Genomic DNA, 24712 nt, shown 5'->3' on the forward strand with positions numbered 1-24712 from the left:
TTCAAATGGAAAGGATTGAACGGTGGAATATAAATCCTGATGTAAGAGTGCAGATGTTTTAAATACAAAGATTTTTAACCCTGATATTCATCCATGTTATACCAATGATATGAACAAGCAGAACCAGAGGTCAGCAGTAAAGTACAAAAAGTGTATTTCTATACTGTCCATGAAATTGAAAACAAATCATATTCTACAGCATAGCTTCTTCAAACATCTTTTTGCAAAGCCAACAGCTTCATGGTAATATAATTTAGGTGATGAACATGCTTGGATAAATGCCATGTGGGCCACAAACTATCTACTCCACCAAAAGGAACTGCTGTCCCAACTTATCCCAGCTTCCTTTGCACCCCCTGTTTTCATTTTTTCCAGTGCAGTAATTGCAATAGCACTGACATGAGTCAGGACTTACTCCAAAATTCTCCATAGCTCCTTTTAGAAAATACATAGGGGTATATACCAAAAGTATGTCCTGACAAGCAGGAGATCTTTTGGGGATTATGTTACTGTCCCCTCTCCCCACCTGCCCTTTCTCTTCCCTTTATTTTTTGTTGCTTATGAGATGGATGGTTATTATCAGTTTATTATTACTGTTTTTCCACAGACTTCCTCAAATGTCAAGTGAATCTGATCTGGAGTTCAGGCCCATAATTACACTGGACTGACTCCAGGAACTCGTAAATAAATCGGTGGTGGCTGCAATGGCTGCCAGAGCTCTGTCATTCTGCTCTTCTGAGGGTGGACAGAGGCTTTGGCTCTTTTCTAAAATTCTACACTTGCCCCAGAGTTTTTCACACCTTCTTTTAAAAGGCCCTAAGCTTCCTCACTATAGTTTGGCATAGCCTTACACAGGAAAGGAAAGCTACTAGCCTGCCACATTGTTGAATACATTCATTTAGAAAAGCAGCTGAAATGTAGATTGTTACTTTTTTTTCCTGCTTTCTCCATATGTGGAAACCTCACAGGAACAGACATATTTCTGTCTCTCTGCTCTGGCCTCTTTGTTGACTTTAGTAGTTTACACTGGGCTCTACAGTGAGGCACATCTTTGTCATAGTATATCGACTGTGCTAAGCTACAGAGGTCAATTCCAAAGCTTGGTAAGAAAGTCCCTTAAGTGTAGAGATGTCCAGATTCAAGATCACAGATTTAAAAGGAGCGGGCACAACATTCATTCACAGACCTGGCTTATTGAAGTCTGAGAGGTTTACTAGTAAATTTCAATGTTACTTTCAAGCCTGTTTCTAATCATACCAATGCATATACAGCACAACATCTGGTTACAGAATGGAATCTCCACCTTGTAGGCTTGAACTCAAAAAGTCGCTACAGATGTTTATCTTCTGATACCCTCAACACTTTTTTCCTAAAAAACTTCAAATAAACTACTCAAGCACTTCATGAGAGCAGATTCAGGACAAACTGGTTCCCTTCCTTCAGACTCAGCTGCAGTTCAAACTAGTCCTCAGGTCAGACATCGAATGGTGCAGATGGTAGTGTAGATCAAAATTTCCACAACTTTACCTACAGTGTGTTTGTACCAGAGGCTAAAATAATTCCTTAAATCAGAGCTAATCCTGAGTGCAGACAAGGCCTCAGACTGCCAGCTAGTTCCAAATGTTTTTAAGATGTGAATACTTGTACATTGCCAATGAGATTGAGATGACCAATTCTTTTCACGCAGGTCACTCAAAGGCAAACAAACAGTAACAGTATTTCATCGGTGCTAACCTGGTTCATATTCATACCGGTCACATAAAGGTGAAAGTTGCTGGACTCCTTTATAATAGGTTGAGTAATTGTGTCTTCTGCACAGTACTTTTCAAAACAAAGCAAGATACTTCACGGAGTGAAAAAACACTGAATTCTTTGCAAAAGAATGTCATTTCTTTCCTATATCCCCCCCAGGGAGCCCCATTGTTTAAACAAGCATTTGCTTGTGCCCCAAAGTACAGATGTTTTTGACTCCCATCATAAATCAAACATGTTTGTGTCTAACACATTAAAACAGTGGGGAAAATCATCTTTTTAACTGACATGGATTAAGATGGTTCGTATGACACAAATTATACTTCTTTAATAATCTTAATTCTTTTCTGGTTCTTCTGGGAACAAACGATTCAACAACATCATTGTGCCTCTCTTGGAATTCAAACCCATCTTTTACTCCTTTTTAAATGTAAATTTGAAATAATCGTGTATCTGGATCATGGATTAAGTTTGCAGAGAAAAATCTCTGGCAGAAGATGGCAAGGACTGTGCCTAAAGTTGAATCCAGACAAATCAGTTCTGAACTAGGGTGAAAACAGAGTTCTTGTTAAATGGGTTGCAGGTTTTCAGTTGTAAAAGTTCCATCAATAATCCATTCTGATACTTGAAAACAAATAAGGACAGCATCATGTCAATCACAACAAAAGCAAATTTAACATTTCAATTACTTTTTTATCCCCTCCACTCAGACAATTCTCTCAGGCCTGTGTTACAGGGCATTTTTCACAGGATCAGAATTCCATCTGGAAACCTTGACAATTCTAGTGAGAAGGTGCTGCCTCTTTTTTCTTTAAGGAAAGGGAAGGCTTTTGCTAGTTTCAAACAGGTTTGCTGAACAATAGGACAAATTGTGTTGAAAGGCAGCAGGATAAACTATATTTTCAAGGTCACTTTTTTAATCCAAAATTTTTAACCTTGGATTTTGTTTAACCTTGGTTTATGTCCTTTCCATGCTAGCTTTCCTCCTTCTCTCCCTCAATCAGACTGGAAGGACATGTCTATGCTATTTGATGTGGGTTTAATATATCTGCACAAAGTAATTCGTAACCACTAGGCAAAAGGCATGTGCCCACACCACATCATTATCCTGCAATTAAGAAAGTTCTGCATGCCACAAAGCTATAAAGCCCAGCAGTGTCTCAAGCCCAACCCTCAGTATTCAGTACTGAACTCATCCAGAGCGCAAATCCGCTGTAGCGCTGCAGACAAAGATATTGTGTAGCATACCTCCCGAAATACTTATTGGGTATTGATTTGAAAGTTTTTAAGGTTTGCCTTAGCATGTTTTCACACCTTTAGATTTTCTTCTGCTTCTTTGCACAGACTTCACGCAGATATGAAGAAGATAGCTCTGCTCTTGCATATGCAACTGAATCGAACACAAGCATCTACTCTGCTCAGTTCTACGGGCTCTCTACTGAAGTTCTCAGGTCTAACATAATCTTCAAATTATTCCCCTTTTGGTAGTAGACTATGTAGTATGTGCTGTAATCATAGAGTGGCTCAGGTTGGAAGGGACCGTAAAGATCAACTAGTTCCAACCCCCCTGCCCTGGCCAGGGACACCGCCCACTAGACCAGGCTGCTCAAAGCCCCATCCAGCCTGGCCTTGAACACGTCCAGGGATGGGGCATTCACAACCTCCCCGGGCAACCTGTGCCAGTGCCTCACCACCCTCACAGTAAAGAATTTCTTCCTGATATCCAATCTAAATCTACCCTTTTTCAGCTTGAAACTGTTACCCCTTGTCCTATCGCTCCACTCCCTGATCAAGAGTCCCTCCCCATCCTTCCTTCAGGCCCCCTTTAGGTACTGGAAGGCTGCTATAAGGTCGCCTCGGAGCCTTCTGTGCTCCACGCTGAACAACCCCAACTCTCTCAGCCTGTCATCATAGCAGAGGTGCTCCAGCCCTCTGGTCATCTTTGTGGCTCTCCGCTGGATCCATTCCAACAGGTCCATGTCCTTCTTGTGCTGGGGACTCCAGAGCTGCACGCAGTATTCCAATGTTTCAAGTTGCTTTGTAAGATCTGACCTAGCGAAGCAGGGCTTGAATTCTACACATAATTTGCTTAGAAGAACATTTGTCTAAAGTAAAAGATTAAAGTAAGAGGAAGATAAAAGTCATTCTACCTTCTAGGCTGTTAAACGTCAGAAAATTTGAATGCTGTGTTTCCTTTTTACTGGACAAATACCTTTGCTGCACCACTGAGGTGACGCCTGCAACATCATGTTATTTCCTCCATCTTACTAATGATGCCTCGATTTGAAACAAGTGCATCTGCGGGAAAAAAAAAAGTTTCTCTCTTTAAATAAAAAACAGTGATGACTTTCTGCTTCCTCCAGCTTCTACTCCATGTGGTAGAGAGAAAGCAGGACATTCACTGAATTGTTCCTCTAGACAGCCTTCTCCCCAAGGACAGCCCAGGATCTGCTCCAGCCCAGCAGGAGAAAACCCTGCAATTTCATTGAGATAGCCTGAAAATCTTGTGCGAGCGAATAAAAAGAACAAAGTCCTGTGTCTCTGAACATACACTACAGAGAAACATTGTCCAGAAATGTTGCTAATGCAGGAGCCATCCATATGCTTACGCTAACGCAGGAGTAATACTATTGAGCGCTGTCTAGCTCCTTTCCTCCGTGGGAGCAATCTCCTTGGGGCTGGTCCCCTTTAAATAAATAATTAAATATTCTTCGGTCCAGCCATGATAAAAGGGACCCGAAACACTCCCACCATACTTCAAGATGTTGGCTGGAGAGGCTGGCGTAGTTCGGTGAGGTGGAAGGCCCAAGTTCAGGTCCCGGGTGCCCTCACACATGTGTGATGGAGGGCTCCCGAGCCAGCAGCACGACGCGGGCAGAGCTGGGAGCATGATGCCGATCTGCCACTGACTTGACCTCCAAGGTACAGATGTGCTGGGACGTTGTCCCTCGGTACCTGCCACCCGTGGAACACCCCGCTCCCCGTGGGGAGTGGCACGCCGATGCCGGCGTAGATGGCGCCTGAGGCAGGGCCCAACACCTCCCTCAGGTCTCCGCCGAGCCCCAGCCCCCACGGCCGCCAGTTGCGACCCGGGGACGACCTGGTGGCACTGCCACTACAGCAGCCTCCACTTAAGGGCCTCACCCCAGCGCCGGCGGCCGTTCCCTTTGCCAGGGGCTCTCGGCTGGTGGCTCCTCTGGCGGCGCCGCCAGCGCGGGGTGCCCCGCGGGGTCCCGCCTCGCCCCCACCGCGCCGGGCGCGGCCCCTTTAAGGAGTGGAGCAGCGCCTCCCGCAGGCGCGCGCGGAAGCAGGGCGAGCCCCTGGCGGGCGGTGGGCGCGAGGCGGGGCCGCGGCGGCACGAGGGGGGCGCGTCCCGCGCGTGGGCCCGCGTCGCGCCGGCGCGGCCGTTGGCAGCCGGGCCGGGCAGGGTCGGCTCCCGCCGGGGCGCTGAGGCGAGGGGCGCCGCCCCGCCCCGCCCCGCCCCGCCCCGCCGAGGAGCCGGCCCCCCGCCCCACTCCGCCCCTCCGGACGGAGGGACGCGCGGAGGGACGCGGGCGCTGGAGGTTGCGGCTGCCCCCGAGCCGCCGGCTCTGAGGTGAGCGCTCCCCCGCGGGAGGGGAACCCGCGCGGGGCCGGGGCGGGCGCTGCCCCCCGGGGCGCGGCGGCGGCAGCAGCAGCCCTTTGGTGAGGCGCCGGGGGCTCCGCGCTCGCCCGGGCGGTGGGTTTCCCTGGCGAAGGTGCTGCGCGGAACTTCCCCGCTCCCCCCCGCCCGGGGCCGAGCTGTCACGCCGGCGCTGGGCTTTCTCCTCGGCGCAGCAACATGTGGAGCGGGGTGGAGGGCTGGCGGCCCCCGCCGCCGCTTCCCTCACGGGCGGCCGGAGCACCTGCCGTCGGGCGAAGCGGCAGCGAGTACCGGCCCTTCGGCCGCGTCGCGGGGGAGGCGGGCGGGCGGGAGCGGCCGGGTCCGTCGGCGGGGCGGTGTGCGGGGACATCCCGCAGCCGGCGGGAGCAGTGAGCGGGAGGCGCGGCAGAGGGTGCTCTGCCATTGCCGCGCTCGGCGCAAGGGCCGCTGTGCGGCGGGGCTGAGAGATTTGGGAAGGAATTTTGTCTTTTTTTTCAGCTGGAAGAAAAAAAAAAAAGGCATCGGCGGCAGCAGCAGCGTGCACGTGTGGTGTAAAGAAAGAGGGACTTTATGGTGCTGGTTGGGTACAGCACAGCGGGGTGTGGGGGAAGACTGGCAGAATCAACAGGGTACTTGTTTACTGATGCACGAAACCTCTTTGGCCCGGAGCCCAATAGCTGTGTTGGAGAAGTTGAGTGCTCACCTTCCCCGGTTTAAATGGGTCAGCAGTGGGATTGCAGCTTGCCATGACTTGTTGTCTGAACTCCAGAAAACAATGACATGTTTAGGAAAGGGGGAAAACAATGAAGTATTGTGATTAATGGGAAAAAAATGAGTATGCAGAGCTGGCTACTTAGTGACACCTTTGGATCCGTTTTACTAATAAGGCTTCTTACAGTCTGCACGTGATCGTGGATTATGACTCTCTTAAGAGACATTTAAGTGGTCTTGCAAAGGCTGAGGGTACTCGAGTTTATTACTTGGCAGGGGGCAGCAGCGTGAGGCCTGGGAAGCAAATAGGAAGTGAAAATTACCCATTTAGTTTTGATGCTGTTCTGAGTCTTCGACAGTTATTAGTGTCATCGTAGACTGATTTTTAGCTCAGATAGCATCTTGGGTGCTGAAAGATAGTATTCTTATCCTGCTAGATACCTAGTAGTTCTTCTGGGTGTGCAAACAGTCTCTCTGATAGTTTATGGAAAATGTTGTGAACTAGTCTGGTTATTTTTATCATGGCAAGTATTTCTTTAGGAGTAAACCAAACTATATCATACTGAAAAATGTTCTCAGCCTGCAACTATCTTAATCTCTTGTGTTCAAAATGAAAACAAAAGCCACTTGAAAACGGAAATCTCTCTTGACTGATTCACGTGGCTAATGAGGTTTGTGACAACAGAACTGTGTGCAGCTTTATTACGTTGAGGTGTCATTACCTCTGACCTGAAAGTGCAGTTCAAGTTGAGGATGTGCTGTCCTCTAGCTTTGTGTGCTGCCCTGTGTAACCAACTGTGGCACAGGTCCAGCCTGTGTTTTCAGAGAAACAGTCCTGGTTTCTTGATGGTCTGCATCAAGCCTCTATGAGACGGCGGTGCCTGGTGTGGAGACAAGAGGAAGGAATAGTGGTAGTGTGCTCAGCTCTTGAAACACAGGCCTGACAGCTGTTCCTGCTATGAGAAGTTCTTTACTGGTGGGGTGCTCAGAGGCTTGATATGTCATCCTGTTTTCTTGGGCCTCTTGAGGCCTCAGTAACACGGTGTTGGTCTGGTCCTTAAATGCATCTGGCCATAGGTAGCAGCATGGTGAGATGCACTGGAGTAGTTTGCTGTTTTTCGGTTCTGCTGTGCTTACCAGTCTGAAGACTTTGTTGATATTGTATTAAGTGAGACGCATTCAAAATTTTTCTTTGCTATCCTGGTAGGAAATATGTTTCAGCTTTCACTTTAAAGGAGTTGAGTGTTAATTATAAGACTAAAGAGCTGTATCCTAGCGTGGAAGTGTGTGCCTGTAAGTTTATCTTTATACAGGCCATGATATCAGAGATTATTAACCTCTCTGATACGGGCAGGACCAAAGTGTCTGTCCTGCATAGAAACTCCTGAAGTCACCACAGGAAAATCATGGGCTTTTCAGCAGTAAAGTTCTGAACAAAATTCCTGTCTCCAGGTGAGTGTTAGCTCCTGCTAGGTGGAGCCTGACTGTATTCCCCTGGGGGAATAATTTCACGCTCTTTGTTTCCCTAGAAAATTTGTAGTTCCCAACTGCACTGCTCAGTTCTGTGTATATGCAAACAGTGCTGACTCATATGCTGAACTGTTTGAGGCCTTGCTCCATGTAAACACAAGCACACTTCTAAAATATTTAATTTGTAATGTCCTCTGTGGAGAGCTATCCCACAGCTCCTGGCATAATTCCCAGAAGCACCAGATTCTGGGGTACTGGGAGTTTCAAAGGCCATTGGTGCCTGGCGGGACAACCGTCTGAACTAGTTTAGTGTAGTTTATCCTGGCACTGGGACAGTTCAAACTGAACAGGTATTTAGTCTTGCTTAAAGCAAGTCTGCTTTGAACAATACTTGGTATGTGTATAAACGATTTGGAGCCTGTTGGGACATGGCTGTCAGGAGATCTACATGGTAGGGAAATCTTTGTTATGGCAAGTAAACTTTGGTGGAGATGTACCTCCTAACAATTTTTAAAAAAATCCTTATCTGTGTGCAGTTGTAGTAAAATCAGGAATAAGCTATTAAAAGATCTGTTTTCTTAGTTCCTCTGTGGCAAATAACAGCAGTAATTGTTTTGTGAACGTGATGAGTTTATATCCACATGTAAAATGCTTGTTAAGAAGAATTTCTCAGAAAGATGGAAACTTACCCCCCCCACCATTGATGCACATAAATACCCTGATAAGTCTTTTAATTGAAAATAAACTACGACATATAATTTGGCTACAAAGAAGGGGAATGGAACCAGAGAATGATTTCCAAGTACGCTTATTTTGTCTTTACGTGGTAAGTACAGCATTGGAATGTTAAAGCAGTAATTAGTTAAGTGGAGACTAATTCATGAGGAACTAGAGTTCCTTGGTTTATTTGTGGGGTTTTTATTTGGTTTTGGGTTTGTTTTTTGTTTAATTTATTATTGTGGTCTTGGTTGAAAGAGTAATCCATTATGGTAAGTATGAAGAGTAATTTGGGAGAGTTTCAGTGCAGCTTATGGATGGTCCAGATCATTCACGTCTCACTTGCTCACGTAGGTTAACTGTCAGTGCATTACTTGTTAAAAATCATCTGGTTTTGCTGAACTGTGCTAAGCTTCGCTGATGTCATAACTCATTCCAAAATCCTGCACTTGTTTCAAGCTTCCATTCTTACTTTTTTTCATTTTGAGAACAAGACTTTAGAGACAGTAGGGTAATCGGGTGCACTCAAAGCTGGATAAAACAGGGTGGCAGAACTAGTTCAGAACTCTGGAGAAAAAGCTGCTGGTGCAGGTGGGGCTCTCGAGCTCATACTGAGGTCCCTTGGGGATACAAGCCATCGCTCCCTCTGCCACAACATGGCAGCACTGGCAGTTGCTCTTAACATCAGTGCAGCTGGAAGGGTAAAACTGTGCTTTTACCTTTACAGATGGTAGGATTTGAAGGTAGCATGCCTGTTACTGTTTTGCCTGTAGGAAGGGCACTTAGCATAATAGTATTTTGGTACCAGAAGCATATTTTCTGTGAGGCTCTACTTGTTTTCCTTCTTTATTCAGTATGTATATTACATTTATATGGGGAATTTCTTAGAAATAGGGCTTAATTCACAAATGGATTTCACTACTAAGTCTTTAATAAAGAAGGCTGAAATTGAAGTGCACAAGTGTGGAAGTTCAGGTGTGCTGAGAGATGTGCTTACTATTGACAGTCCCCATTCATTACAGAATCTTGCAACCCATATTTCAAAATCCTCTTTTCTATGATGGGTAATAGTGCCATTTTTCCTTGTATAAGCAAAGGAGGTTAAAAATTGTGCCTGCATCTGTTACTGTTGCTATGACAGTTGTCTTTGTCCAGTTTCAACTACCGTATTCTCAATGGTTCTTAACTGGGATTGTAACATTAATGGCTATGGCAGAATGAGGAAATCTTTCAATGCCCTCTCCTTCTCTCAGTCAAAAATGTTTCTTTTGAATTATACTGTTTCTAATCAAGATGCACTAGGTTGAAACATTCCATTACTAATTTTTGTTTTGGTGCCTAGCATAATTAGGAGTGGTACGGTTACAGTATAAAGTAGTAGCCAGTTTGTTAGCACTATTTAATCATGGTTTGTCTTGAGCAAGACAGATGGTACCACTGATACTGTGCTTCTAAGTCTTGAAAACTGGGAAGATCACTTGCAATAAGGTGATGCAATTTTTATGCAAGGCCATGTACAAAATTATGTTGTCTTCAGATGGCAATTGTGAAACAAGCAAGTGTTCCTTGCAACATGCTATCAGTCATTGCATAAGCAGCAGCAAATAAGGACTATCCCTCTGTCTAGGTGTAAGCTGTGGCACGTATTGTCTTCAGGTGCCAACTTACTTTTACACCAATGTGCAACACTAGTGTAAAAAAACCTGTAAAGTAGTCCATGTTTATTCAAACCCTCCTGTCTAGCAAACTTAACATCTTTCTCTAAAGTGGATAGCTAACTTCTGTGTAGTCAGTGTCTTTATTAAGAGTTTGTATATGGCTGTCTTCCTGATGCTATCTGGAAGATACTGTCATGAGAGAATTTTTTTTTATAGTCAGACAGCAACATGTTGGTCTGAATAACGCATTGTTAGAAACTGTTGGTGGTAAAGCAGCAACACTTTGGAAAGCTCTATGACCCTAATCCAGACCTGTTTTAAAGGGTAACTTCTAATACAGAATCTTGTATGGTTTAGTCCAGTTGGAGGGCCAGCTGTCTATTTTGGAAATCAGACTGCTGCCTTTTAAGATGAAAGCCATATTTTTGTGAATATGAACTCTTTTGTATCTGCTCGCGGTGCCTTGTCTGAGGGAAGGAGCAGCTGTAGTGCATTCGCCAGACCTGCATTTGGCTGTTGCTGCCATTGTGTTGTGTGTAAACACGTACCATTATTTTGGATCACATAGCAGCCTGTTCAAAAGGGTCTCGCATTCCCCAGCTGTTCCGCAACTTTTCCATCTCTGAGCTTGCCAGCTGCTTAATACAGGCAACTGTAGCTGCATTTGTTTCTCTGGTGTTAAGTATTAGCGGAGATAAAATTGACTTCATATTAAATGCTGGGTGCTGTGAGCCCCTCTCCTGCTTCTAATGTACTTAAAACAAAAGTAGACTGTTCTTACTGTATCAAGGTTGTCAGAAGTTTTCTTTGCCACTAGTTGGTCAGATTGCATAAAAAAATCTTACTTTCTTAGATTTGGCACAAATATTGTGTTTACCTATATATGTACATCCACAGCCTGTGGTAGTAACTAATCCAAAAGAACTGGGGTAGGAAAGGTGCCCCTTGAAGCCATGTCAACAGCTCTTCTGTTTCCCTACTTCTCTGAAAAATGTTCAGTTTAACAAGGCATCCTCTGCTCTCTTGTCAGCCAACGCTTTCATATACTGATTCTTAAAATGAGTTTTATTTCAATGGCAACACTGCTCAGATCGGATGTTGAGGAAAGAACAGGGGCTCTGAAATGTCTTGTATCTGCAGTGAGTGCTCAGTCCAGATGAGGGACCATAGGCTGAGCCCTGCCTTCTGTTTTTTTTTCCTTCCAGCCTGCTCCCCCTGCCATGAAAAGGATAGGAAACATCCAAAAAACGTTTTGTGTGTCTGAACTCCTCTTTTTCTGCAGCAGTATATCCATAACTGTCTCCCTGGAGATACAGAAGTTAAAAGGCAGACTATCTTTGTATAGTGAACTTCAATGAAAGTTTTGAACAGAGTGAATTCAAGCACCTTTGGAAAAGGGAGATAATTCTGTTAAAGGCTAAAGTTGCTGTTGTAAACACTTGGTCTGTTCTGCAATCTCAGTTTGAAACTCTGGGTGAAAAGGACCGTATACTTGCTTGCTGCAAAATATTGAAAAGATCGTGATAAAGCTAAGTTTTCAGGAGCTTGAGCTGGTTTCATTAACTAGTATTCCATACTCCTCTACAAGGGAATAAATCAGGCGTTTTCTTGAAAACATACTTAATGCAGTTTGCAGTTAAAGAATGTAAATTTGAATTTTCCTGGCTCTGTGTGTCTTTTCATGGTGAAGGAGACTGGAAGGGAATGACTTGTGCGTTCTTGCTGTTAATAGCAGAAAAGGCTGCCTCTGCCCCAGGCATCTGTTTACCTATTGTAACTGGTCTGAAAACCCTGTTATTCAGAGAGGAAACTTTCAGGTGACTGTAGATATATTTTTCCCTACCCTTTTTTTTTTTTTTTTCACCAGGCATACTCTATCCTAGCTGGTTGTAGCTTTTGTGTTCATGTTAAACATCAATACTACCTAAATTACGTTAATAAGAGGATGACTCTGGCTTAATAATAGAGCATTGCCCTGTAAAAAACAAAACAAAAACTTAAAAAGAAGTCTCTTGATTTAAGGTAGCATATTTCAGGATCTGTTTTTCGTATCTCAAAAGAGCTGAGAGTTTGAACTTTTCCATTCTAATGCTAGTGTCTTAAAAGAAGTTGAAACTCTGACAGTCTTTGGCTAGATGCTTGCTCTTGTCTTCTGGAAGATTGTTCTTTCGGACTGGGTGTTGGAGTACTAAATCAGTTTTTGTCTGAAATCATAGCAGGAATACAGGCTTATGGTTTGAAAAGCTGAAAATATGTAGTTAATACAGAAAATGTAGAAATGAATGTGTGTTCTGGATTTAATAACTACATGTATGAACGGTTCTTCAGAAAGCAGGTAACAGGGGTTCTCGTTCAGAAGAGCAGACTTTCCATGCTTCAAGAAGAGAGGAAGAAAACTGAGTGTGATACTGAGGGCAGGGAAAGATGGGTGGGTAATGGAGAAGAAACACCTATCACAGAGAAGATTAGGGAGCGTGCATTAATTTTTTTTTTTTTTAAGGGCTGATGATTAGTTCATAAACCCCTTTGGAGTGAGTCTAGGGAATGGACATAGAGGAGACTGAGAAGAGTGGGATTTGAGAAGTATGAAAGTAAGGAGGTGTTGGTTTGTCCTCAGTTGAGCAGAGAAGGAAGACAGTATCTGATTAATAAGAGGCATTCAATTATTAAAGGCTTTAGGAAAAACAAATATTTATTCCTCGTGGAAGGTGGTGGGAATCGTGGAACAGTTTAGCTTTGAAGGGACCTTTAAAGGTCCTTAGAAAGTCAAGTGATAAGACTTAAAATGGCAGTAAATTGCTAAACATGTTTAAAAGCAATGGGGGGAAAAGAATGGGCTACCCTCTCACCGACCTCCTGCTCTTAACCAAGTTGGTGCAAGTTCTGGAAAGACATAAACATAGAGAAATGGAGAAAGCTTTTTGTTAGTGGTTTGGTTTTTTTTCTTTCTTGTAAATGAATAGTTCTGCCAATGTTGTTAACTTGGCTTAAATTTGCTCCATCCCCTACAGGGGAAAATACTTATTTTAAAGTTTCCTCTAAACTTAAATTGGCTTCCCAGCCAATTTAAAGACATGTCTGTCTATGTAATGCCTTCCAACTCCAGGAAAACTGACAACTGTAGAGCTTAGCAAAGGAGGAAAAGGAGAAGACCTTGTGGATTGCACAGAAGAGCAGCATTTCCAGCAGCAGGGAAATTGCTGTTCTGAAAATGTAACTTGAATTAATCCCTTCAGCCTTTGTTTCCTTTTGTTGTTGTTAATGATTTCCTATGCACAGCTAGTGGTAAGTGCTGCTTTGCCTGCCTCACTTCCATGACTCTCCCACTGCTCTCTGAAACTAAAAATTACAGTATGTGTTAATTTAAAAACAGAAATAGAGCAGCGACAGGTAGAGCTGCTTCCCTAAGCCGCAGGTTGATATGTGATGAGAGTTATCATCTCTAACTTTGGCAATTTAAGTTGTTTATTTCCATGTTGGTCATTGCAGCTCTTACTGTGGGTTGTCCCGCACACTGGTAGCCTTGGGTGCCTGTTATCTCCCAGGTTGTGCAGGTCATCACTCTGCTGTGTATGTAGCTGATCAGCCGTGTGGTGTATGGCACAACCACTTACCTACTTACACACAATCACCTCTGTGTCCATCCACAATCACTGGAAAGATTCAAGGGTTTGAAATAAGCTTACTTAAGCAACAGTTGCAATAATGAACAAAATTACAAAAAGAAAACAAAGTATATTTACGGAGGCAATCTTATCAGTAAGGATCTGGTTTAGCTAGGCTGCTGTTGCTAGGGCTCCCTGTTACACTTACTTGTGTTCTGGATGCTTTGGCTTGTTTGTGTGCCGCATGTGAGACTGCGCTCTCATCTGTAATCAGCATTTAGGCATTACCTGCTAAAAAGTAGCTGTTTCTTCTTTTGCCTTACTCCACAAGTCTGCTCAGTTTATGTATTCCTGATTAGATCGCACTGTTGGCTTTAGGCTTAAATTACTTTGAGTATTCTGTCATTTGTGGTTTAAAGCATATAGTGTGACAAGTATTACTTCAAAGGAGTTTGTACAAAACTTGATCCGTGCAAAGCTCAGAGAGTAAAGACTCCGCAGAACTCTATAAATATCGTGACCGTGGGATTGTACCAAACCTCTCCTGGATGCTCTCCCCAGTGCCTGTCCTCTTCCTTCCTGTTATATTGTAGAGTATCAATAGTCGACAGACGAAAGAGTTGTTTTTTCTTAAATACACTTGTTTGTCTTGTTTCCATAATATTTGGTGCATGCTTGAGTTTACAACTTGCATGCAAATGCCTATTTTTGTATTGTTTTTGTGGGTTGGCAAAAAAGTCGTTCTGGCTTCCTACTGCAAGCAAAAGCCTGGAGTATGGAAGTAAGTTGTTTATATGTATTCCTGGTATGGAATGCAAGTTTAATTCTTCTAGCTTGAAATTAAATGATGTTAAATAAAATTAACTTTGAATTTAAGTGGCACTGAAGCCAACTAACTTCCTAGGACTTAAGTTAATAAAAGCTAACTATAGCATAACTAACTACTGCTAGGTATGCATGGTTCTTAAAACTTGTGGTTTAAGAGGGGAATGCTCAGCTAATATTCCTGTAATAAACTTCGTGTCTGAGATTCACTGTGTAGCACACACTGCTGGGATAGTACAGCCACAGGCAACTTGAAGGGATTTGTGTGGGCAGAGAGATGGCAGATGAAACATTCCAGGTGAGATACAAATTTCCATTCCCTCGTTTGGGAGCTTAATCTGTCTTCCAGTAGGGAGCTGCAAAAAAGAAGTTACCAGTGGTTTTGTTTCATCTGACCTACTATTTGAGTCTTGACCTAGTAGCCTTTTAAAAGAAACCTTTTAAGCAGAAACCTTTTAGCCTTTCAAAAGAACCCTTTTAACCTTTATGACTTGCCCTTGGTGAAGTCATGCTGGCTGCCTCAAATCACTTCTCTGTCCTCCATGTGCCTTCAAGGAGGATCTGTTCCACGATCTTCCCAGGCGCAGATGTGAGGCTGATAGGTTGGTAGTTCCCAGGGTCCTCCTTTCTACCCTTTTTAAAAATGGGTGCAATGTTTTCCTTTTTCCAGTCACTGGGGACTTTACCTGGCTGCCATGACTTTTCTCCTCTGGTGGGGCTGTCTATTACCTGGCTTAAGAAGTTATCATCTTCCATGTATTCCAGGAGTCTCCTGGATTGCCTAGAGCTTGCTGTGCTATAGGCACGTGAAATTCCTAGAGTAACCTACGAATGTACTTTCCTGATGCAATAGCAGACAATGTCCTTCTAATAAAACAAATGCTACTTAATTGTTTCTTATGCAAAGACTGACAAGAGAACTTATAATCATGCCAGTCTCTGGTGAAACAAAGCAAGTAATCTTGGTCTTACAGAGGTTAGTTTCTTAAGGAAGCCCTGAAAAAAACTTTTTCCATGAACAAGTTGGTATGAATTGGCATTCTTTCTTGCACAGGAAACCACAAATTCTTATTGTGGAAAACTTCTAAGTCTTGTAAAACAGTCATTAGTTTTGTGTATTAAAGTTGTTCAGAATGTTCTAGGTTTTTTTCGTGTGGCCTCTAGAGAGCTGCTGTAAGAAACGCTACTCTTTTGATTAAACAGAAGATTGCTTGCTCAAATGATTCCAGTCACTTGTATTTGCTGCGCATGCTACTGGGGCTTGTATACTTGTCAAATACCTACACACCTGAAACCGTCTTTATTCCTCAATTAGTTTTACCGCCTCAAGTCTCTGACAGTTGTAGCAACTGAACGCGATCCCTGTGTTAGATACAGCAGAGTATTTGATGAGTTGCTCTCTTAGGGTTTCTCAAACTTATTTGAAATTGCCCGTGGTGGTTGGGTAGCTCCTGGATCAGCACCACTCAGTGTGCACGCAAGGATGTGTGCACACGTGTCCACACACATACATAGGTATGTGTGCTTGTGCATGCTCCTTGGCAACACTGGGCCAGCACTTGCGTGCAATGTCAACGTGACTTGCATAGCACTAGCGTGTGATAGGTGTACTACAGGCTGGGACCTTCAGGTTAAGGTGACTTTAAAAATTACTTGTATCGCTTTACTGAGACTATACTGAGCTACCCTCTTTTTCTTTATGCTGGTCTCTTTGTCTCTTTCTTTATGACCTTTTTTTTTCTTTTAATCCCTATTGTGGATTTCCAATGGTCAGTTTTTCAGACTTCACCTAAGGTAAACCTTTCTTTCTTAACCGAGAAATCCTGAATTTCTTCTTCTCAAATACATGATTGAGAGTATAACTCAAAGTAAAAACAAGAAGAATGTGCTGTGTAATGAAAGAAGACAGAACAATGGGTGGAAATCTAGCAAATTACCTAAGATAGCAGTGATAAAAGTGATTTTTTTTTTCTTTGCAGAGCAGGCTACTTGTTTGAAATAGATTTATCACATCAACTTCTTTAATGTTTTATACTTTCTGCTATTTTGGAGTGTTAGCTGGGCTCTTAAGTACTGGAACGTTACTGCAGCTATTTAAGGCAGGACATCTGTCATGATGTGTCTAGAGTCTGATTTCCCCAAGCCTGAACAATTCTTGCCTTTATACTATACCTATGTAGCTGTTGCTCTTTCTACAACCTAAAAATACTGCAAATAAATAAAGCTATAGAGAGGTTAAATGACTCTTTGAAAGTCTGTGATTTCTGAGAGAGCAACTTGCCAGTAGCTATGTCTTGTGTTGTCTGGACAATGCTTTGGCACAGTTTTAAGCATTTGCTAAACTAGGCCAAATTAACTTTCCTTTTTGTTCAGGCATAAGTTTCTGTACTGGAAGGGTGTGTGCAAAATAAATTCATGCTTCTCACAAACGGTATTAACACTGTCTCATGCTGCACATACCAAGGATCCTGGGATCCAGCCCTAGCAACCTCCTTTTGGTGTGCTACCCTCGGCTTGCTCCTTTGCTTCTGGAAATCATGGCTTGCATACCGACTTCCCTGGACTTTGAGACTTTTCCCTTGCGGTAGCCTCAGTGTTGGCTGCCCTCTCAGTCATGGTTTATGTCCCAGCAGCTATTCAGTTTGCACACTTTTATTGTAAATGCTATTTACCATATTATTACACTATTATTGAACATTCCCTGCACAGGATAGTGAGGTTACCCTGTGGAGCCTCAGAACTCCTTTCTATAAGCGGCAGACTTTGCAGGGTAATCCAGAGAAATTATTTCCCTTCTTCCACTGAAACCCTACTCTGAAAACTTTATTTTAGAGGCAATTATAACAAGCTTTGAAACCTGTATTGCAGTTTTCAGGCCAACTCTTTATGTGTTTGTGGCTTTGCAGTATACCATTTTGGGGATGAAGTTTTATGAGTCTAACAGCTCCCTACTCATCCCATTTCCCTCTTTCCTTCCTGCTGCCAGCTGTATGCCTGTGCTGATTATTCTGGGGTGGCTCTAGTCCACTCCTTCAGCTTTGTAAGCTGCTTTATCTCTGGTTTTGGTTGCTGGGTCAGCACATCAGTGTTCTGCTGTGTTAGTGAACCAAGGAAGCTCTCAGACCTCCAGTGCATGTGGGAGCTGGTGCAGTGGGGATTGCCCAGCTGGGAGCGAGGACGGAGAAGGAAGTGAGTGCTGGTGGCAGAAGGCGCCTCGATCAGCTCCTGACTTTAGACCCTTGCTCTTCATGCTGGTGGGGCAAGGTGGGTCAGACCGGACAAAAATATGCGCTCTTCACAGTTCACTTCATCTAACATGGATCCACGTATGAACATAGGTTTTCCCATTGCACCTCTCAGCTGTGATTCGACAAATTAAAAGCTTTCAAATTGAATGGTGAAGTAGTGTTTATTTGAAGCTTAAAATGCTGGAATTGAATATTTTTTTTTCCTTCTCTTTGTGGCTCCTTTTCAACACTACTTTTTTAAATTGTTTAAAGTAAACTTTATACTTTTCAGGGAAGATCACAGTTGGGAAAGGCCAGGAGCTATTGCAGTTCTTATAGTGTTGCTTGGCTTTGTCGGACTGTGGCTGTGTATGACTGTTGGTAATCTCAAATTGCAGATCCTTTACTTCTTCATCAGATTGTAAAGATGCTATTGAGAACATCTAGCATCTTTTAAAGACAACATGAGCTGCTCTATTTTGGAGTTACAAAATACATGCTGGAGTTACAGCATGTCTCTTCTGTACTGGGGAGTGAATTAAAAAGAATGGGGAAGAAATGCTAGGGAGGAAGGAGATTTGAAATAGCTGTACTTGTGTCAATACAAACAACGTAGAAAGCTTTGGGAAGCTTTGTTAAACTTGGGCTGAGTACTTAAAAAGTTTACTAGAGAGTAATATGTGCTATTGAACCTGATGGCTTTGGCTTGCGATCATCAGTAAGGGCCTGCTTTTTCACCTAGTTTTTGCAATTGGGGATTTGGTTTGGCACAAAGGAGACAAGTGTCTTGTTTGAGTTAGCAGAATACAAGTGTCTGGTTGGAAACATTCCCAGCAATGAACTGATTCCTAGCCTTTTCTGTAACTACTCAATAGTGCCACCAATGCATATTTGGCAACAGAAGAGTTATGACAACCTGCATAAACTCAATTTTTTTTTGAATGTCTCAAAAACACTGAACATGGAGTGAAAGCTGCTCATTTATAAACACTGGCTTGAAACAAAGTAATTGGATTTAACAGGACAGGTTGGTGGATTTTTAGTGCTGGCTTCCTAGGAGCTGCCAGCTGAGTTTAGCAAAACTATTGCTTCTGCCTGCTGATTTTGTAGCATCACTGGTGCATTTTGGTAAAGTTGACTGCCAGTGACTGGTCCTGCACACCTGCCTCACAATACAGGAGTCTTGTCTCCTAAGACATCATCTTTCAGACCAGGATCTCCAGATTATTGCCAGGCTTTGTTTACAAAGGACATCGGAGCTGGCTCTGTTGGCTGCTGCAGGTGTTGAATTGCTTCAATGTTTTAGAGAAGGCTGTGCTTAAAAAAAGGCACTCTCTTCTTTCACATCTTAAAACTTTTGCTTCTTATAGAGTAAATTGAAGTATTTGAGATAAAGCAAAAAAACCCAAAACACAACAAACAAAACTATTTGGTTTCTCACTTCATTCTGGTATCTCCCACTGTGCAAAGGGTGGTGTTAAGGTCCAGATGTGGAAGGGTGTTCTGCATTACAGGTGGATGAAATCAATTTGAGCCATCTGGCAATGAGCAGAGTGTAACTGCTTGACTGCCTTGAACTTTACTTGTATAAACAAACCTCAGTCACATGTTTCATTTTGAGGAGTGTCCTGAAAAGTTTCTCATTATTTTTTTTACGTTATTATTTGGTGATCTTATTGTCCAAAAATATTAAATAATTCAGATCTGAGATGTAGACTCAAGGTAGTACCTCCATAGCAAAGTCCATGTTGTTCAGAGATGTTCCAGTGTTAATTGTTAACAGAGGTGCCCCCAGTGCTGAGCTGAGCTGCAAGATTTGTTAGCTGAGCACTGCTTACAGTACTCTAGTTGTTCAAGTGCTATTTCTGATGTCTCACAGCACTGACATATTTAACTTAATAGATGTGACATGGAGGACCCTTAACCTGAAATGCGCGGCTAGAATTTAGTTGGGACTGTTTGTATTATGCTCACAAATATTTCTTTGTATTTTTCCCGTATTTAATTGCACCCTCTATTTGATTCATTCTATTTAAATAGTGTGCACAAATTAAAGGAAGGGAAAGAAACCAAACTTACTTTTATCTTTGAGCAGACGATCTGATATTATTTCGTTGTTCATGGCAACCTGAGTATTGTTTTTTTTTTTTTTTTATCCTCTTACTAGCTTCTGTATTGAGTGCTGTTTAGAACAAGCACGTGTTTGTGTGTGTACCTGATTTACAAGAATCGCTCTTATGTTCCAGTTGTCGTAGGCACTTGGGAGTCTTGCTTCATCTTGTCTACTGCCTCATTTCTGTTTCTTTCTTGTGTGGCACTATTCATTTCCAAAACCATGGGGAGGGACTTTTGCCTATAGCTCTCGCTCTCATGTATAAGTAAGTCTTCAGTCTTGTTCCATAATTGCTCAGTGAAGAGGGCTATCTCAAATGTTGTTGAGGAAGCTGAGATGCTTTGAGGCGTTGCAAATCAGAAGATGATTATAGTTCTGTAAGAGTTCGTCTGTTTTTCAGTGTAGCATAATGCCGTCACTAACAGATAGAGCATTCTTGAAAATTCACATAGGTGAACAGAAGTGCAATAGGCTACATGAATCCAGTATATCCCTAATTATGTTGTTTTGTTAGAAAAATACCTTTTTTAAACTTCATGAATTCTTACATTTATTGAATTTATTTTTAATGAAATTAATTTCATTAAAAATGAGGGCGATGTTTTCAGTCACGCTGTCACAAGATGCTTAAGCCCAGGAGATAAATCTATACACAGGGAACGTGTCTTGAAAACACTGTTAAGAGATAATCTGAATAGGCCAGTTCATGACCTACTGGCTGATGACCATGCAGCATTAGTCATGTCCTTTTGCCTTGTCTGAGAGAACTAAATGTTTAATATTCCTTCCATTTCCTAATCTGGCCTTTCTGGAGACTGTAATTAGTTGTGACTGTTATCTTTGGTAGGATATTCAACTGTTTCTACTTTGGATTTTATGGTCTGTTTCTGTCATTAGTCTGTTCTTGGGTGTTTGGGAGGTTTTCTTTGGTGTTTTTGGCTGTGTGTTCCTCCCTAACTTGCTACGAAGACTTCATTGCTAGACACTCAGGCCAGGTAGCGTTGATCCGCATAGTCCCAACAGCCAGGATATCTTGTGTTCTGTTGGAGTTGGATGATGTGCTTGTGCATTTTAGCATGATGCATAATAACCTGACCAGGAGAGATGACTGTGGAAAAAAAGAAGAGGAAAATAGGACTCCAAATTAGGTGACCTCTTGCTAGCTTTATGGAAATTGCTGCTGGAAAGCAGGTATACTTTTAAGGGACTGCTTTTCTATTCTGGGTCTCTCAAGAGCTGCACAGCTTTAATTCTCATTGAAAACTTTTAGGATTATTGTGCTGTTCCTGGTTTTATCTGGATACACAAAGCAATTTTGCCATTGCTGTGCTGACCCATTGAAAGATGCTGTTTCAGCACAGAGTTGTAGTAATTAGCTAGTCTAGCTTGGAAATGCCAATGTACCACTACTATCTCTGCCAAACCCAAATTTGATTCCTCCTTTGTAGACATGTAAAAGGAGCATGTGCTAACACTCCTGTGCAAAGCAAATCTTACAGTAAAGCTGAATGTAACTGAAGATCAGAGCTACCTGCCAGATTTTATAGTGCATGCTACGTGATGGATCACATGGAGACCAATTTAATGGAAACTCGGTCTGTTATACTGCTGAAGACTTTGAAATCAATGCTAATTACCCAATTCAAGTAAGAAGGCTATTATTTCGCAAAGACTTCAAATGCAGTTTGTCCTTCCCTCCCTCTCCCACTCTTTGTTCATATAGGACATTACTGGACTTACTGCTTCCACCTTGGCTGGCCAAGCACTTGGAATTGCCAACTGCTCTAGCACTTCCACCTTTGCATGACCTCCACCAAATCTTCTCCTTTAGCCATAGTTGCGGTATCTTTCTTTTCTGACCAAAAGAAAGCATGTGTGTCTTATTTGTATTCCATTTTTTGATTTGTGCACCGCTCAATAATTTTGTTAGAGCGGGGCAGCGGTGTGAGTTTGGAAGGAGGGCATAAGTTATGTAAATGATATTGTCTCAACAAATTTTGTCTCTACAGGTAAAGGCCCAATGAGGGTCAAAAAAAAAAAAGCTCTTGCAGACTAGTTTGAAAAACTTGATGTTCAAAATTGCATAGTTATTACATGTAGAACTGTCTTTTTAAACATTTCTCTTTTTTTTTTTTTTTTTTAAATTCTTGAAGTGTAGAAATGGACATCTGTCTCTCTCATCCATTTTGTCAGCGCTAGCAAGTTTGAGACTGCAAGCGTTGCTTGTGATGAGCTGGAATTCCAGAGGTGACACTGCTGTCAGCTCCCTTGCTACCTGATGCTTTCTGTGCTTGTTGCAGCAAGTCTGTTCCTCTGCAGTTCTGTGGTAAACAGTTGTGATAACTGCCACTTCTCAGCATATAAGAAGTTCAGCATCTTTAAAGCAGTTGAATATGTTATGCTACTAATGGCTTTGGACTAACTAAATTAAACGGAAACTGAGCAGTTCCTCACTTGAAATGTGCTCAAGATCTTGTTTGTAAACCCTCTTAGAGATGAATGATGATTCTGATTTTCAGTATTTCTCCTATATTTGAGTGCTGAGGGAGACAGTAAAGTATCAAAATTGATGAAAGCAGGTGAAAGTTGATTTGTTTTAGAGAAAGGGAATGCACTCTGGCTTGAAGGAATGATTCTCAGTGGTTAGTATTTACACTGAAACTTCACATACTGTGAATGCCATAGACTTAAGTTACTGTAAGGAGGTAAAACAGCAACAAAATGAGTTGCAGAAGTGAGAGAAACTAGGCAAATCAAATAAAAGTTGCCTTGTAGTAATGAAGCCTTGAATGTATGGTGTTTTTGGAGAGGTCGTTAAGAACCGTAATCTGCAGCATGATCAAATGTGTCTTCTGAAGGAAAAAACTGTTGTTATGAAATCAGAACACGCAGATGTCTCTGAGCCTGAAGGAATGTTTTAAAAAAATCATTTTGAGAATTTTTAAGACAGTCTAATGAGCATATGTGTAAATCTGCTCCATAGTACTTATTAAATTGGCAGAAGTCATTGGTTTACATTCTGATAAAATATTTCTTTCATAAGTGTTGGTACTTAACAAGTCTAAGAACATTATAATTTGGTTTTGCAGTCGTCCTAAATAATTGATGCTCCTGCCAGATGAGCTAAGAGAAACACTGTAATGGAATCACCTCTGATGTCACATTTTAGTTGTATAGGAGCTTATTAAATAACGAAACCTTTAAATTTAAGATCGTATTATATTTTGGCTAAGATTGGCATTTATTTAATTACAGGTGTGTTCTATTTCTAGGGGCTTTATGAGAAAATTTTGAAAGTTGAAAATGTTCTTGCACGGATATGCAGTTCAGCATGGCAGTTTACTGCAAGTCTCATTAGATATCGGTGTTTGCCGATGTTAGGATATGAGTTCAAGATGGACTACCGTGACTGGAATCAATGGCAGCTGGTTTACAAATATAAAAGGGATCTTCTGTTTGCCAGGTGTATCTTAGTCAAAGTTGCTGAACTTATTTGAATGTATAGTCAGTGAAACCTCTACACAGGGTCCTGTGTAGAATTTAGACTGTCACTGGGATATGCACACTTGTACTGTCTAGAGCGTGTGGCACTTGCTGCATTTCACTCTTTTTAAATTGGGTTTGGGGGATGAACTGGTTTATGCAGCTAGTACTTGGCTTTTATTTTGGTATATCTAATTGATATGTAAAAGATGAGGAAGGAATTCAAGCTGCAGATTAAGCAGTGAGTGTGCCTAAGAGAGCTCAAGCAATGTGATTTGCCCTCTGAACTCATGACTGAAGCTCTAACTATAGCACATGTTTCTGGCCACTGTTGCTGTCCTGGGGCACTCTGTCAGAAGAGATTCCTGCCCCTGTTACTTGCACTCTCACACAGTCAGAGGTAACTGTCTCAAAAAGAGTGCACACTGCAAATATGCACAGTCCTGATTTCTAACGGAGGTCTGGCTGAGCAGAGCTGTGCAAGTGCAGGTTAGAAGTCACTCAGATAACATAAATCCAGAACACTTGGGTCTGACAGTTGGCTGATACATGAAGTGGGTGTTTTATAGCACATACTTTCTAGATTGCAAGGAAGAGATCAAAACCAATAGCTGATTCCCAGACTTGCTGTAAACCCAGTTTTAATTGCTTTGTTTGTATTGTGCTGTTGATGGGGGTTTTGTTCCTGCTTTTTTTAGCCTGTAGGTAGGGAAATTCCCTTGAACTTAGATGAAATTCAAAGAAGATGCAGACTTACTTTTTGCATTTATTGAGGTTCTTACCCTTCCACATTCAGCATAGAGGGTTACCTAGCTGAGAGGTTACTTTGCCTTTCTACATTGTGTCTAGCTTTTCAGATGCTTGTTACCAGCTTAAATGAACCACCTCACTCTGTCATTTAAAGTGAAACATGGCAGTCTAAAACTCAATTTAAAAAAAAATCAAATTTACCCTTTCTGTTATAGTCCTTTGTATATGTTTCAGAAGATGCACTTACCTGCTGCTGGCTAACTGGCAAACATCTGCCCTAAGCACATAGGTTATGAATTTGCATGGAGTTGGGGAAAAGCAAGAGCACACCTCTGTGCAGGGCAGGACCGAGCTGACCTCTCTGCACTGCAGTTTCTCAGGTGTCTGAAATGGGGAGGTCTGCTCTTGTTCAGATGTCTTCCCCAGCTGCGAGGCGGGAGGAGAGGAGCGCTGGCTGAGCTTGCCAGCAACGATAAGGCCTCCAGGTGGTGATCAGTAAACATGCTGTGAGAATCACAGCCCTGCTTTCCCAGGAGTTACATCAGGGAAGGATGTACTTCTGTCGCTTGTTCTGTTGGAAGCTTTTTGCTGCTAGCAGCTAAATGACATGCAAAGCAATCAAACTGTGGCTCTTCCAGCGTTACTGGTGTTCTGGCTTACTTGCTGGTGCTTGCTTCCGTTTTCAAAACTGAATCTGTCAACACAGGCAGGCTATTTTACTCTGAAAATGTAAAATCTTATCACAAGTGCTTCTTGTGTTGTAATAAACACAATAAGCT

General features: G+C 42.5%; 1 protein-coding gene across 2 annotated transcripts in view; it reads left to right on the forward strand.

Moving 5' to 3' along the window:
* Positions 1 to 5235: 5235 nt before the first annotated feature.
* SVIL (supervillin) overlaps positions 5236 to 24712 on the forward strand; it is a 141379-nt gene continuing 121902 nt past the window's right edge. For both annotated transcript variants that reach the window (XM_054190084.1, XM_054190086.1), the window contains exon 1: positions 5236 to 5347. The gene's annotated coding sequence lies outside the window, so the exon portion shown is untranslated. The remainder of the gene's footprint in view (positions 5348 to 24712) is intronic.

The sequence above is a fragment of the Rissa tridactyla genome, chromosome 2, assembly GCF_028500815.1.
Source record: "Rissa tridactyla isolate bRisTri1 chromosome 2, bRisTri1.patW.cur.20221130, whole genome shotgun sequence".
NCBI lineage: Eukaryota > Metazoa > Chordata > Aves > Charadriiformes > Laridae > Rissa > Rissa tridactyla.